Source organism: Pholcus phalangioides, unplaced genomic scaffold (assembly GCF_987345545.1).
Source record: "Pholcus phalangioides strain wild (caught in Gottingen) unplaced genomic scaffold, Ppha-v1.0 ptg000007l_1, whole genome shotgun sequence".
NCBI classification, from domain to species: domain Eukaryota; kingdom Metazoa; phylum Arthropoda; class Arachnida; order Araneae; family Pholcidae; genus Pholcus; species Pholcus phalangioides.
The window spans coordinates 5,720,849-5,737,534 of record NW_028301600.1 but is presented as its reverse complement, the minus strand read 5'-3'; the positions used below and the strand labels follow the sequence as shown (position 1 = coordinate 5,737,534).

Here is a 16,686-nt window from a genome sequence, read left to right as displayed (position 1 = left end):
CCACTTCTTATACTGAAGTGTGACAGAAAAAGTGGTTCACCTATATCTATATATATACACACACACAATACAAACACACAGCTAACAACCTATATTACAGTATATACAGTATACCAGCCTATATACATATATAAATGTATTACTTATTAACTAGGAGAAGACCTTTCAATTGCTTCATTATGAGGACTTGAGGAATCGACTAGGAGTATAGGCTTTAAGTCCAATCCACACTTCTCGTGATGCAGCCTGTAAGTCGCCATGTTTAACACGTGGTGAACGGACGTGGATGGGCATCCTCCAACCCGCACTGGCCAGCGTGGAGGATTACGGCCAAAAACCCTCTAAAAAGAAATATGAACTCTGTCTGTAAACTAAGGCTTTCAGTCCCTAGCAGTCTGAGTGTCCCTGGTTACGGCAGCGACCAGCAAGACATGAAGACAGAGGGTGCTAAGAATCACTGGGTTGGACCAGGCTGCCATAAAATGATGAACTTGGCCACGTATAACAGACGATCTCTTTCTTCAGAAAATCGTTTGTAGGAGTTGGAAGAAGAACTGGAAAGAATAAATTGGGACATCCTAGGCATCTGTGACGTAAAAAGAAAAGGAGAGGAGAAAATCGAACTTGCCAGTGGACATGTATTTTTCTACATAGGAACAAAAATAATGGAGTAGGATTTCTCATTCATAAAAAGTGGAAAAATCACATCGTTGAGTTACATAGTACATATGATGGAATTGCAAAGTTGGTTATGCAGATATCAATCGGATACAGATTATACACCACCAACAAGCTATTCTGAGGAAGAAGTAGAAGACTTTTATGAAGAATAAGACGAGATGAATAGTAAAGGAAACCATCATATCAAAATAGTAATGAGTGACTTCAATGCTAGCATTGGAGAAAGAAAAAATGGTGAAAGCTCAGTGGGAAGTCATGGTTACGGTGTACGAAACGAGAGAGGAAATACTCATCGAATTTGCAGAGAGCTAACAGTTATGCATCATGAATTCGTTCGTTAAGAAGAAACCCTTAAAGAAAGTTGACCTGGAGAAGCCCAACTGGAACAACAAGCGAGATCGACTACATCCTATCTAATAAAAAGCATATGATCCAAGACTGCAGTGTTCTCAACAAATTAAATACAAGAAGCGCTCATTGACTAGTGAGATGTAGAATAATGCTTAACACTATAATGGAAAGAGCGAAACATATCAAAAATAAACATCGATATAAATTCCAGTTAGAGCTGAAGAACCGATTTGATTTGCTATATAACACCACTGAATATGGACAAGATGTCACCACGATGAACAGAACTTCAACCAGTACCATAAAAGAAGTAGCAAAAGAAGTCACTCAAGAAAAAGAAATCAAACCGGTGAAGAAAATAACAGAAGAAACAAAGAAACTGATGAAAGACCGAAGAGAATTTCAGTTTAAGACTAATGACCCTATATCAAAAGTGGAATATGCAGAACATTGTAAGACAGTACAAAAGCGGAGTACAGAAGATGTCAGGAAGTTTAATTGCGATATTGTAAAGAAAGCATTGGAAGATAATAGGAGCTTAAAATCAGCAAAACGAAAAATGTTTGTTGAGAGAAAGGAAATTTATGCATTAAAAAGGAAAGATGGAACCATCACAAAAGATGGAAATGAAGTCATTGGCATTGCTGAGGAATTTTATAATATTCTATACAAACATGAAGAACGAGATCGGGACAGAGGAAAGGGAGCAGGAAGAAAAGAAAATGTATATGTGTATTTGTACAAGAGTAGTACTGTGCTGAAAGAAGAAGTCTACAAGGCTATTGTTGTTGTTAGGAACCATTGAGTCGATTTCGACTCTATAGATCATGGCTCTCCACGCTGGTCTGTCATTCACAGCATGTCTCAGTTGTGCTAGCTTCATTCCAGTGCTTTGCAACACGTCTTCTATCCATCTGGTGCTTGGTCTGCCTCTCTCTCTCGTTCCCTTCATTCTTCCAAGCATTACCATTTTTTCTAGTGAGCCGTCTGTGCGCATTACATGGCCAAAGTAAGAGAGTTTCTGTTTAATGACTGTTGCTTCTAGAGAATAGTCAACCTTGACTTCTTCGATAACCGAATTATTAGTCCTTTTAGCTGTCCATGGAATTCTCAGCATCCTCCTTCAGCACCAAAGTTTGAAGGAATCAATTATTTTCTCATCTGCTTTCTGTAGTGTCCAGCTCTCACATCCATACATAAAAACAGGAAAGACCAACGCATTCATAATTCTAATTGTTGTTTTCATTGATACATCTTTGTCTTTCATTATTATATTAAGCTTTTTTATGGCTTTTTTACCCAGAACTACTCGTCTTTTTATTTCTTCTGTGCAAGTTCCCTCTTTTACAATTCTTGATCCTAGGAAATCAAATCTGTCCACAATCTCAAATCTTTCGCCATCTAGTTGAAAACTGCGAATATCTGTAACAAGGCTATAAGATGTATGAAAAAGGGAAATGCCCAGGTGAAGATGGGATTTCAATAGACATTATTAAAGAAGCAGGAGAAGAATTTGCCAGTATTCTAGCTGCTTTGTTCACAAATTGTCTCACAAAATCGGATGTGCCTGAAGATTGGAATAAAGCAATAATAGTTATTCTTAACAAGAAGGGTGAAAAAGAGGATATCAAGAACTATCGACCAACCAGTCTCCTAGCAGTAATTTATAAAATCTTCACCAAAGTGCTGACATATAGGTTTGAATCCATATTGGACGAAGCCCAACCAAAAAAAACAAGCAGGTTTTACAAGTGGATTTAGTACAATTGGATCACATCCAAACAATCAGAGAACTCATAGAGTAACACAAGGGATACGAATTACCACTGTGTATGGCCTTCATTAATTTTGAGAAGGCGTTTGACTGTCTTCACATCTGCTGTTGTTAAATCTCTAGATAAAATTGGGGTAGAGAAGACTTACATCAATATCATTAAGAAAATATATGACAAAGCAACTGCAATCATCCTTTTGGATAAAGGATATGTAAAGATAAAACTTGGAAAAGGAGTCCGACAAGGTGATACTATCTCACCGAAGCTCTTTACTGCTGTTTTAGAAAAAGTATTCCGAAAACTGGATTGGGATGAGAAAAGAATTAAAATAAATGGAGAATTTCTGCACCATTTGCGTCTTGCCGACGACATTGTTGTTATCAGCAGTAATCCAGACGAACTAGAAGGAATGATACAAGAACTGGCGAAGGCAAGTATTCAGGTGGGTTTGAAAATGAATCTGCAAAATGCTAAAGTTGTATTTAACTCCTTTGCTTCGAAGCAGATCCTGCTCAACAACACAGAGATAGAAGAAGTAGAAAGCTATGCATACCTGGGTCAAAAAACTACCATGGATAACATAATCATTAATAAAATAAACAGAAGAATCAGTATCGGATGAAGCACTTTTGGCAAAAATTGTGTAATTCTGAAGAGCCAAATACCATTATGCCTGGAAAAAAGTGTTTAATCAGTGTGTGCTACCAGCACTGACTTATAGAGCTGAAACATGGACACTCACAAGCAAGACGATACAAAGGCTACAAACAACATAAAGAAGCATGAAAAGATGTACGCTAGGCATCACAAGGAGAGACAGAAAACGAATCACTGGAACCACACAAAGGTATATGATATCATGGAAATCTGTAGTGAATTTTTTTTTCTTACGGCAGAGAGTGTTGCACGTCTATCTAGTGAAACGATTCTTGTCAGCCATCGATGGTTCCCTGTTCCTTCAGGGTTGATCCGATACTTGTAGTGACAAGATAAAACACAATCAAAACTTAACGATTTAATATACATACATGAAAGAAATATAACGAGAAGAAAGACACATGTTTATATATACACTGCTGGCCACCGTAAATGCAACACCCTAAAGGAAGCATGCAAATAATATGAAATTTACAACATGCATTAGCGGAGATGAGATATGCAAATGATTAGAATTTCAGCGCAGACGCACATCACGCGCGCCTGTGGCGCCACTTCAAAGCGCTATTTAAGGCTTGGAGATTTCGACAATTTGAAGTACGGCAATTGTGTTTTTCTTGCGGTTTTTTCAAAAGAACGATCAATTATGCCTCGTAGAAAACAGCGATCATCTTTTGATCAAGTATCCGAGTTTGACAGAGGAAGGATAGTGGCCTACCGAGATTGGGGATTATCTTTCAGGGAAATCGGTAGTCGTGTTGGACGAAACCAAACAACTATAATGCGGATATGTGATCGTTGGATGCAGGAGGGTACGACAGACCGACGTGTTCGATCGAATCCACCTCAGTGCACCACTTCACGTGATGACAGGCGTATTGTGCGTATGGCAGTGACGGATCGCTCAGCCACATCACGAACCATAGCACAGCACATTCAGTCTGTACCGCATCATCCAGTGTCTGCGCGTACCATTCGACGCCGTTTACAGCAGAGTGGTCTGTCCGCAAGACGTCCATTGCTTCGTCTACCCTTGACGCAGAACCACAGACGTCTCCGCCGCCAATGGTGCGATGAAAGAAGGATGTGGACGGCACAATGGAATGAAATTGTCTTTACTGACGAGTCACGCTTCTGTCTGCAACACCACGATGGTCGGATTCGAGTCTGGAGACACCGTGGAGAGAGGATGCTGAACAGCTGCGTTATGCACCGTCACACTGGTCCTGCACCGGGTATTATGGTATGGGGCAGTATTGGATATCACTCTCGCAATCCTCTAGTACGCATTGCCGGTACTTTAAAAAGCCAGCGCTACATCTCCGAGGTGTTGGAGCCAGTTGTCCTTCCTTACCTTCAGGGCTTGCCCACAGCCATATTTCAACAGGATAATGCGCGACCACACGTGGCACGCATTGTCCAAAGGTTCTTCGTCAATCGCCAGATTGAATTGCTTCCCTGGCCAGCTCGCTCTCCGGATCTTTCGCCGATAGAAAACATGTGGTCCATGGTTGCTCAACGATTGAGCCAGATTACATCCCCAGCTGCCACACCAGATCAACTTTGGCAACGCGTGGAAGCTGCTTGGTCTGCTGTACCCCAAGAACACATCCAAAGTCTCTTTGAATCAATGCCGAGGCGTGTGGCAGCGGTGATCTGCAACAATGGCGGCTACTCTGGCTACTGATTTTGACAGGAACCACACTTCACAGAAGTCTATAATTTCATAGACTTCTGTCTCATTTGATGCTTGGTCAACATGTTATCTACAAAATAAATATTGTTGCGATATCTCTTGTCTTTCTTGGTGTTGCAATTTGGGTGGCCAGCAGTGTATATACAAAGCGGTAGTATCATTTCAACTGACGTTCTTTTTCACAATCACCATGAGCGCGAGGAGGGTGCGCCATCTATACGGATAAGAACGTACTACAGGGTCTTTTTCGCCCGAACCTCTGTCGGAGATTTGATGTTTTTAATATTCCTTATATTCACGATACACTCTTGCTATGGTGCGCGAAAATCCGAATTTCATTTCACAGCGTTTCAGAAACGCTGTGACCCATCTTATGAGTGCCAACTACTAGCCACGTTTAAAGTCACTTAAATCGGGATAGCCTGCCATTGTAGCAGCAGAAACCGATCTAACAGCTTCTCTAGCTACCTATTGTCTTATTTAGGCACTTCAATTTTTCCCTCATTTGCATACGCTCATCTGTGCCAGTTTTTCTGGCTTCTCGGTGCATTTTGACATCACCTGCGTGTAGCTAATGAAATAAAGCATGAGTCGCAAGCTGGATGGTACGAATACAAGGTGAAATTTTCAATCAGCATTCTAAATAAGAACAAGTTCTGTTGCAAATTAAAACTCTATTTGTCAGATTTTAAAAGATAAAATTATCGGCTTTTCAGTCAAGCATTGGGGTATGTCTGAACATGGGCAGTTTGTGAAATATTATCACTTGGTAATGTCATTTAAGTATACCATAACTAAACGAATGGAACCACTGTGATTTCTAGAAGCCACTTTCAATCATTATACAGGGCGATTCTGAATTCATGGGACAAACTTGACAAAATTATATGAATCCTAAACAAGCATTTTTGTCCACAAAATGTGCTGCCGAATCGTAATAGCAAAAGTGGTAGAGGATGTTTTAGAGAGTGCACACAACAGCAGTTCACCAAAAGCAAATTTTTATGATGAATTTGCTGCAATAATTGCAATCAACCATTCGACGGTGCAGGGTATTGTAATGTGGTAGGCACTCCCATGGCAACCTGGGTATAGCAAATTCTACGACAAATCATTATACTGCTTGATCTTTGTTTTGCGCAGCATAACCTTGATGGTCCTTGCACCAATAAAAGAAACTACAATCCAATCCGAAGGTGGAATGGCTGATAGCATATATTGCAGCAAATCCATCGGTAAAATATTATATTTTTTTGGTGAAGTGTTGTGCACTCCCAAAAAACACCCTCTACCGCCTTTGATATTGCGATTTGACCACACATTCTATAATTAAAAATGTTTGTTTAGATGTCTTATATAACCACTTTATCCCAGGAATTTAGAATCGCTTTGTATATATAAATTCATTCTTGAAGATCAACCTCACAGTATATCAATAAGTATTCATTGTCTTTCTTGGATCATGTAGGATCTGAAGAATTGTAATATGACATACTAAGAAGCCCTAAAAATGTCTAAAAATTGTGAAAAAGCTTGACCAAGAATTCCAAGTGCTTTCTGGTTCTATGATTTATGAGAATAAGCATGTAAATTGAAAGTAGGTGGTGCTCCAGCATATCATTTTTTCCTGGTGTTATTGAGACGGCAGAGGGGACACCCTGTATATCCGCTGTGGTGGTCGAGTGGTTATAATGCCGGACTCGTGATGCGAGGATCCGGGTTCGAACCCCACAGTGGTGGTCGGCTGAAGTTGGTTTTCTGTGGTTCCCAACTTCAAGGCGCAAATGCGAGCCGATCTCCCCGTTAAAAAGTCTCGCCACAGAGAGCAAAAGTCCTACAACGGTAAATCATTCAACCATAACACTTCACTCATAGTTAGTAAAACTGGGGGCAGATGACAGCACTACACATAACAAGCATTACACAGAAACAAACTTTACGTCAGGTTGCACTACACGTACACGCACATTCCCGCATGTACCGATTCGTTGGGGGGTTCCGCGGGGGGGGGGGGTGTGCATGTGTGGTGTAGTAGTGCATGTAGCAGTAGTAGGTAGGGGCTCGGGGATCCATGATGTTCTTAAGTCAGCCACCTCGTTGGGCAATTTGCCTGTTGTGGCGTTGTATTTGTATGTATTTGTAGAGGAATATTTAAAATTTGTCTGATTTCACTGGAACATCCTTATAACCAGCAAAGGTTCCGCGGAACGTCCTCACAACCTTCAAGAGCTTTTACGTTGGAAATCTCTGCGCTAGACCGTTTTACAAGTCTCTTCGCAAAGAGCACCATAACCAAAACACAAAAATCAGACCGATTTCTCACTTCTAATAAGCTGCACGAAACACAGATGGCGACACTGAACAAATTACACACGAAATCCTAGATCAGACTAACTGCCGAGTCTCATACTTAACTCAATCACATACATTGCAAACGAAATTGATCAGTGAAAATCAATGCAGTATAATCTCTAATTAGCAATCAAATTTATTCCAGAACCAAATTCAATGAATAATTTTCTACTTTTCTTTAGGAAAAATAAATTTTAGAAACAAAAATAACATATACAAAGTATTTTCTCGAAAACCTATATTATACTTGAAGAATTGAACGGAGAGAGATAGTAATTATTTTTTCACACAATTCAATATTTTAGATTTAATTTAAACGGTGATAGTAGAAATTAAGACCTGAAGCATATGCAAATTGGAAATTTTAAAGAAATTGCGAGGACAAGAAATCGTTTCAAAAAAAAAAAACGAATTTCCTCAATTCTTATTTTATTTTAAGATTACCATTTGGTCATAGGTTAGGGGCCTAATAAGATCTAAATTCATTTGTCTAACTCTTTTGGAAAAAAAAATTTCCGGAGAAGAATAAAACATTTTTTTTTTGCGAAAATCTAATCAATTTTTCTTTATAGAAGAATAAAAAAAAATTTAGTCTTTTCAGCTTATTTCATTTTTATTGGGTATTTTTATTCCGTTTTATTCGCTAGAGATTCATAAAAAAACTCAGCAATTTATCGAATTGCCACTTTGAAATCCTTCCTATTTCATATAATGGTGTATATTTATATATAAACCGTTTATGGCAGAAGAAATGCTACTGGATCCGAAAAATGTTTAAAACCATTTTATGTTGTTTTTTTTTTGCAGTTTTCTGACTTACATGGAAAGGGTCCCAAGGTGTCGTCCTCAAAAAATTATGAAAAAACTCAAGCACATTCATCTCACCCAGAAACACTTAAAACAAAAAAAAATAGCGGGGGAATGCAATTATTAAGCCCCCAAAAAATTATTAAAATTATAATATAATTAAATACTTATCGCCTCTCTTCCTTTTTGGCGATATCTATAAAAAACTGCTTTTCACTTTGTTTTCCTTTCTTTCCTTCTGTTGTTGAGACTGCCGAGGGGATACCCTGTATATCAGGGGAATATTTAAAATTTGAGTCTCTTCGCAAAGAGCACCATAACCAAAACTGAAAAATCAGACCAATTTCTCACTTCTAATAAGCTACGCGGATGGCGGCACTGAACAAATTACATACGAAATCCTAGATCAGACCAACTGCCGCGTCTCGTACTTTACTCAATCACATACGTTACAAACGGAATTTATCAGTAAAAATCAATACAGTATAACTTCCAATTAGCAATCAAATCTATTCCAGAACCAAAGTAAAACTTTGTGGTTTTATTTCTCTCTCTCTCTCTATGTCTGGTCTGTAATTGATCAGCACCACAGCACCACCTAGAGATAGAAGGCCTCCGCAGTCTGCTTGTGACGTCAGTAAGTAGTCCATTTTCCCTTCAGAATATTTAGGGGGAAAAATTCCCTGCTCGTGCCAGTATCGTCGTTGTAAGGAAAAGAAATGATCGGGCTCAGAATTGATTGGCGATTTCTATGCCCCACATCCAATCACTATGTATTGTGAGCCAATCAGGAAGATTCTACACCAAAATAAAAAGAAACGAAATAGGATGCTGTGTTTCAAAATGTGGCAAACTTGCTAGGTAGTCTCAATGACGTTTATGGCAAACAGTGCAGAGGCCTATCTCTAGGAGGTGCTGACCTGATCATGTGTTGATTGCATGACGTCACTCTAACACTCTAAAGTTGAGGAAATTGAAGTCATTCTTGGCCTCTATTGGAGTTCAAAATATCAACATTTACGTTCTTTTTAGTGACCTATAAAAATTCTGATGGATTTTTTTCATATTTTTGTGACATTTAAATGTGCAGAATCAGTGATAATTTTTTCAAAAAATTTTTAATATGCCACCTTGGGACCCTTTCGTTGTTAGGTGTTTATTACCTTGCATATCGGTGGTGTGTTTGAAAAGTGCGAAAATTCTAGGCTTAAGATCAGTAGTCGAATACATTTTTGTATTTCCCAATGTTTCGTCCACATCTGCGGTTGAGATTTTCAGTCGCATTGAGAATGGAATCGATTAGATCATATATGCTCAACCCATGGACTAAATGTGGCCGTCGGAGTCATCTGATGTGGCCCGTTACAGATAACCAAACCATGCAAGTGGCCCACCAAATGTTATGAAATCCCTTGAGTGGCCTGTGTCATATTTCCAAACTACTTCAGTGGTTTGAGACACACATTTGCAGATTATTTAATCCTTTAACTACTAACGGGACGTGTACGGGGTAAACGTGACATGTTCTGCCAAACGAAAGGGTGATAGACGAGCCCAAGTTGAACATGAAACAGCCTACCACTACTGTCCTATCTCGAACCGTTTTGGAGTTACGGTGGATAATCGATTATGGAAAAAAATGCGTCTTGTCTGAAAACACCCAAATTTGAGATGTTTCTGAGAGATCTACACGAAAACTAAGCCCATATTTATAAAGATCAAAAATAATTCCCATAAGGTGACATCAATTTCATTGAAATATCTGGATTTAACGGCAAGCTACAAACGCTGAAATATTTGCAAAGTTCAAAATTGAATTGTCATCAAAATATTTCATCGCCAATTACGCAAACACCCTTGCGGCTACAATCAATTAAATTGATCAAAAACTTGTAGCCTACAATAAATCATATCGGTGGTTTGGTTCAAATGAAATTTGGCCTTTTGTTCACAATATATCACTGAAATCAGCGTTCTGTCCATTGGTAATTTTTTAACAATTTTAGTAACAACTGGTGATTTTGCCGATTTATGGAAACGTTTTTTGGCGATAATAGGTGACCAGAATTTTTTAAAATCCATTGAGTGAATTGTTTGGGAATAAAAAGCGGTAACCTGTATTTTTTTTAAGAACGCAATTTCCCATATTTTTCTAGATGAAATATGGTTACCTCAAGTATGAAGGTCTAATTTTTCATTTGAGCCATAAATAAGATACCAACCAATATTTGTTGCAGTAACCAAATAGTTTTTAATTAAATTAGAATTAAATTATCCAATCTGCGCACGAACTGGCTTCTCGTCATGAGAAATACTTGTGTGTGTATTGTATTAAGCCATCGCTCTTTGATTTTCAATCAAACTGCCAAGAATGCCTACATTCTTCCATGTAATAAAGGTATCTTCAAATTTTTACTCTTGAGCATTGTCGTGCTCATTGAATCTCTTAAGAGTGCTCGATACTTGAACGCGATTTTGTTCTTGCAAGGTTCATATTCCCAATTAAATATTTTCATTCAAGATGCATTTATTGATAAACAAGATAAGCGTGATTCTGATCCTTTATCATGTTTGAGAGTGCCATATCGATGGCATCTTTTGTCCATCTCTTTGAAAATTGACATAGACGGTGCATGTGATTCCTAGAAAAAGGAGAACTCTGCTGTAATTAGGGACGGCTTAAGTATTTAGCTGACCGGTGCAAAAACAGCTTTGCGGCCCTCTAGAAACTGATTTGTCTTATCCTCCAGTGTTCATGAACACCTTGGTGCACGCCGGGTTTACGTTGGCACCCGAGAATGAATATCAAACTACTTTTCATGGTCATAAAAGAAGCATTAGACAATTAATTTGGACGATAGTGCCCGCAGCTCAGCTAAAAGATTGCAAGTGCGTGCCTAGACACTTAGAGGTTTGGGGAGGACTCTGTCGAGGCTAGACAAAAGATTATCTGCCCAAGGCCGCAGCTAGATACTCTTTCAGCCGAGCAAGCATGCATTATATGCCTCCCTTGAGTAATTTTGAATAATTTCAAAAAGAAAATTTAGTGCCCCCTCTGGTCCAACACCCGGGTCACTAGATCCACCTGCATTATTCTGGGGCAGGGGGGGGGGGTTCTGCAAAAATCCTAGGCCAGAGAGTTCGATGCTTGAATTTTCGAGGTCTTGGCATGGCCCCCCATATCTTTCAGCAGAGCCCCTAGACTAGGATCTTTGGAGTGCCCCACCACAGTGAATTTACAGTATGAATAATCAAAAAGTGATAAGAATCGTCCCGGGCTGTATCCCTGTCAGCCCCAACCTTGTGCGGGCCGTGGGTCTTGGACAGCATTTTAAAACGTCAAGTCATACTTTAAGAACGTTCAAGTCAAAATGTAAGCGAAGTTAATTTTATCTCGTTTTGCGGCCGCACACTTCACCGTAAGTCCGGCCCTGAGTGTAACGTAAGTTTAAGTTTGTTTTGAGTCCACTAAATTGAGAAATTTGTTTTAAATTTTATCCCTAATACTAGCAGAAATATTATGATGATAGAAAATCTATCTTTCATCAATTTAATCACATCGATACCTAATGCATATGTACCTGAGATTGTTGAGCTTCAGTCCCTTGTAAAGCATTTTTTCTCCCCCATCATACCTATCTCCTTACCTATATATAACTTTTTTTTACTCTTATATGTAGCTGGAGTGAGAGTTTTTTTTTTTTAGTTTTTGGTCCAGGCAAAAATTCAGTTTCCGTTTCTTGCTCATAAATCATATTCTTGCTGTCGTCGGCAGATGTTTGCAGAAGCTCGTGATGGATTAGGAGCTGGTTTGAGTTCTCATTATCGTCACTCAAAACTCTCGAGATCATACATTTATTTATTCGCCACCACTTTAAAAATAACTGTTATCACTTGAGAAGAAAAAAATGTTTGATATTATTTTCTCTCTTAGCCCACAATATCTTTTTATTCCTTCAAAAGTTTCGTAGATCTTTATTAAAATTCGAAACGCGTGGATTATCTCTGCGTAAAACAAAATAAGTGCATACGCTAATAATTCGTATTCAAAACGCAGATATGTGTGGACTGGGCAGTCACGATTATGGATTACGAGTATTATCATTAATAATACACCTGTCACGATTATCATCGTTTAATAATGAATCTCAATTTCTCTACAGTAATCATCCCCTTTACGATCCCGCACGCAATATTTCGTCCAAACGCCACTGGAATAAATTCAATCCAATTCTCTGTGTTTTCTTTCCTCTCTCCTCACCATCGCGAAGCTTTATTGGAAGCCTATGAAACGAAATTGATTTTTCCTCCCAGTTTTTTCTATACTCCGGTTAGTTGATTTTTCTCCCACTTATAATCATATATTACGACATAAACAAAATATAATCCCCCACATGTAATATCTTTCTACTATAATACATGTAAGAGCGATAGAAAACGCGTAGGGTGAGAGAGGTACGTCCCTCATTCACTTAGCTATTACAGTAGACTCTCGGTAACTCGACACCCCAAAAGTATCGACAAACATGTCGACTTAAGCGGATGTCGAGTTAACGGGGTTTAACTCTAAATTTTATCCGGTCGTTTTTGTGTACGTAATTATATATATTCTAACAATTGTATTAAATAAAATGCTAATTCTCATTAATTTTAATTCGGGGTTATTTCAAAATAGAATCAAAACGTATAAAAAATTTTTCCTAATGGAAAATAATCAAGTACATTTGCTGGTTTTTCTTTCCGAAGGGAAAACAAAAAATTTTCTACACTATTCAGTTTATACCGCGATTGTTCGGCTTTTTCCTGACTGCGTAGGAAGTGAAGCATCACATCTAGTGTTTTTAATGCATCATGGAGGATGGTGCAGATAATTTTTAATCTGAATTTTCTGTGATTCTATTTCTTCGAAACATGAAGCACTTGCTTTTTTTGGGTGATTGATTCGAGAATATCGTCGTCTGCTAAAAGTCCTGAAGTTACAAGATCATAGTCAATACTCACAAATTTATCGTCGATACAATCACCCATAGTGGTATTTATGCTTTCTTCACACTTAATCTGGGAGGAATCTTCGGAGAAATAATAGTTCTCCAAAGACTCGGAACAAAAACCAACATGAGGGAAGCAGTTCCGAATCGTGGTACTCGTGACTGAGTTCCATGCAGAATCAATCATTTCAACTGCATCTAAAACAGAAATTTTTGCGTCCTTTCCAACATCCACAAATTCACAAATTTTTTTGTTTGTAATTTTCTGTAAAAAGTTTTCATTCTTAGGATAATTCCTAATTTCCTTGATTGAGATTTTTGCGAAATATTTTGCTTTCTCTTGAATTATTGGTCCTGATAATGGGATTGAGGGATTTGAACCACAAAAGAGTTGCTTCCTCTACATCGCTAAAGTGTCAATGCTGGAAAAAAATTTCCCTCATTTTTAGCAAATGTTGAAATGGGTTCCGTGCATTCCATATTCTTCGGCGAGTTCACTCTGAGATTTTCCCGATTCTAGTTTATTGAAAATTTCAACTTTTGATTTTAAAGTTAAAGTATATGAAGTTCGCGTGGAGCCATTGCATTCACGGCCGTCGATACTAACAATGATAACCAAATGACATATTCAGCGTCTAACCAGGCTTTAGCCCTTTTTCTTTTACTCCTTTTCCAAGAAATCGTAAAACCAAGTTCCGCCAAAAACATTCTCCGCAACAGACAATATCAAAACACACAATAGATAAGATTTTTATCCCTATTGGCTGTTGAAATTTCAACATCCAATAGGGATCACACCACATTTTAGGGATCATCCACACTTCTTTTGACCCTGAAAAGAATGAATGACCTGTCCTTTCAAACCTGAAACACCACTAAAATGATAGGCCAGCCAAGAGGCATCAAACATTCATTCTTCACATGCATGCCCCCCTCCCCAACCCTTAGCGCAAAAAAAGGACCCATCATATAGAACAAAGAAACAAAGGATTATCTAAGTACCCACGGACAAACGTCAAAAAATTCTTAGAATGGTAAAACAAGGGCAATTGTAAAAACCAGTCGTAGTAAAGGGACAAAAGTCGTAGTCGACTTAAGCGGAGTTAAGCCAAACATGTGTCGAGTTAAAGAGGTTTCCCTACATTGAAATTAGTATTGTGCCAACCAAGGGAATAATAGATGTCGAGTTATCCATATAGTCGAGTTACCGAGAGTCTACTGTATATATATTTACAGGGTGATTATAAAAAAACTATCCCGACATATGGGCCCCTAACTATCATACCATTCACAGAAACTGAATGAAATTTTGGCATAAGGTATTTTGATGTATGCGCTCAAGAATGATATGGAAAACAACAGTGTCACTCTAACAGTTACGGTTACAGTGAGAACATTTCGAAAATAGCAAATGGCAACACCAAGTTTTTTGTATTGGAATGTGATCTCCATTGTGAAAGACCCTAAATAGCGTTCGAACGGCAACTGTAGCATGAAAATCACCGGCGGTAGATAGGCTAAAAGTGAGGACAACCAATAAGGACAGAGAAGCAGCATAAAATAAAGCATTTTATTGTGTTTCACAAATTTTCCACATGACCTTGTGGAGGACTAATCAGGCTGGGATCGAAGAAACGGTGTGACGAATGAAACGAACATTAATGCTCTGGTGCACGGCAAAGTCCTTTTTACTTTTTCCTTGCCTAGCTCCGGGGATTTTCGTGCTACAGGTGCCATTCCAACGCTATTCAGTGTTTTTCAGTATGGAGATCGCATTCCAATACAAAAAACTTGGTGTTGCCATTTGATATTTTCGAAATTTTCTCACTGTAACCGTAACTGTTAGAGTGACACTGTTGTTTTCCATATCATTCTTGAGCGCATACATCAAAATACCTTATGCCAAAATTTCATTCAGTTTCTGTGAATTGTATGATAGTTAGGGGCCCATATGTCGGGATAGTTTTTTTATAATCACCCCGTATATATATATATATATATATATATATATATATATACTGTTTTCCCCTCTTTCCTATTTATTTTTTTCCTTTTCTTCTATTTTTTTTTTCCTTTCTTAACGTGCGGTTAGGTTAGGAAAAAAGCTTTTTTAATTTAAAGTTGAGTTTTTTTTACCAAATTTATCTTTCTTTCAAACTGAGCACAACTGCGGTCTATCGCCATGTCTGATTTTTCACTGGTGCCATCTATATTTCAGAAGTGAAGTGAGTGAAGTGTAATAATTGAATATATGTACCATTGTAGGCCTATTGCTCTCTTTCTCTCTGGCGAGATTTTTCAATGAGTAGATCGGCTCGCATTCGTGCCTAGCAGTTGGGAACCACAGAAGATCAACTTCAGTCGACCACCACTGAGGTAACGGGGAGGGGGGGGAATCTACCAGATTTAACGCAGATACGTCAAATAGAGATCATTCAAAGTTCCAAAAGCCTGCGCGTGAAGGGGTTAAATCGCAATTTTACATCAATATAAACCAATTTTTAACTTTTTAGAAAATGAATATACAGAGTTAGAGCTTTGGAACGTGTTCTACTGGCCCAAATAACACGATATTAGGACATCGGACACTTCACATGATGCACATACACTATTTATACATTTTTAAGAAATATTTCGAAACTTCACCGATAGGTGACACTGTTGTTCGACAAATAGTTCTGCCGTGGCACCATCTGTTGGTGAATTTTATAGCGAAAATGAAATGTCAGCGTTTCGAATCATCTGAATCAGTATAAAACACCGCTCCAGGATACTTTCAGGTTGGAGAAGTTTAATTTCAATAGCCCTGCAGTGATTGGATATGAAGAAAGCTTCAATTTGCATGAGTTCCTTTTCCATTGTTAATTCATTGATTTCTTTTATCTCTTGGGAGATTGCATTTCTCCATTTTCTCCCTCTGTTCAGATCCTCGGAAATAAAACACAGAAATTCAAAAGGCTTACCGCATTCTATTTTCTCTCAAACATTTTTTTTTTCTTATGCTTCTAAAAAGGATTCTGGTCCCAAGAGTATAGTGAGATTCAATATATATATATATATATATATATATATATATATGGCCTTCTATCTCTTTCTTTTTCTAACTAGCTCATTTTACCATTTCTTTTACGTATTTTTTCTTATATTCGATGCTGTTGTGTCGACAATTTAGGAAGCTTCTATTTCTTTTACTTATTGACTTTGTGGAACAGATTTTTACTTTCAGCTTCTTTGCTCGTGTCAGGCAAACTTCCCCGAGAGACAGAGAGACACTTCCCCTGAAGTGTGTTCACTGACACATTCCTATTTGAACTATTCAACAGATGTATTAAGCTTTACTCATAAAAAGAGTAACCAGCTACACAGAAAGAAAGTGAAC

General features: G+C 38.2%; 1 protein-coding gene across 3 annotated transcripts in view; it reads left to right on the top strand.

Annotated features, from left to right (window-relative positions):
• Positions 1–16,686, top strand: part of LOC149084836 (dorsal-ventral patterning tolloid-like protein 1) — a 148,835-nt gene that overhangs the window by 76,556 nt on the left and 55,593 nt on the right. The window lies entirely within an intron of this gene.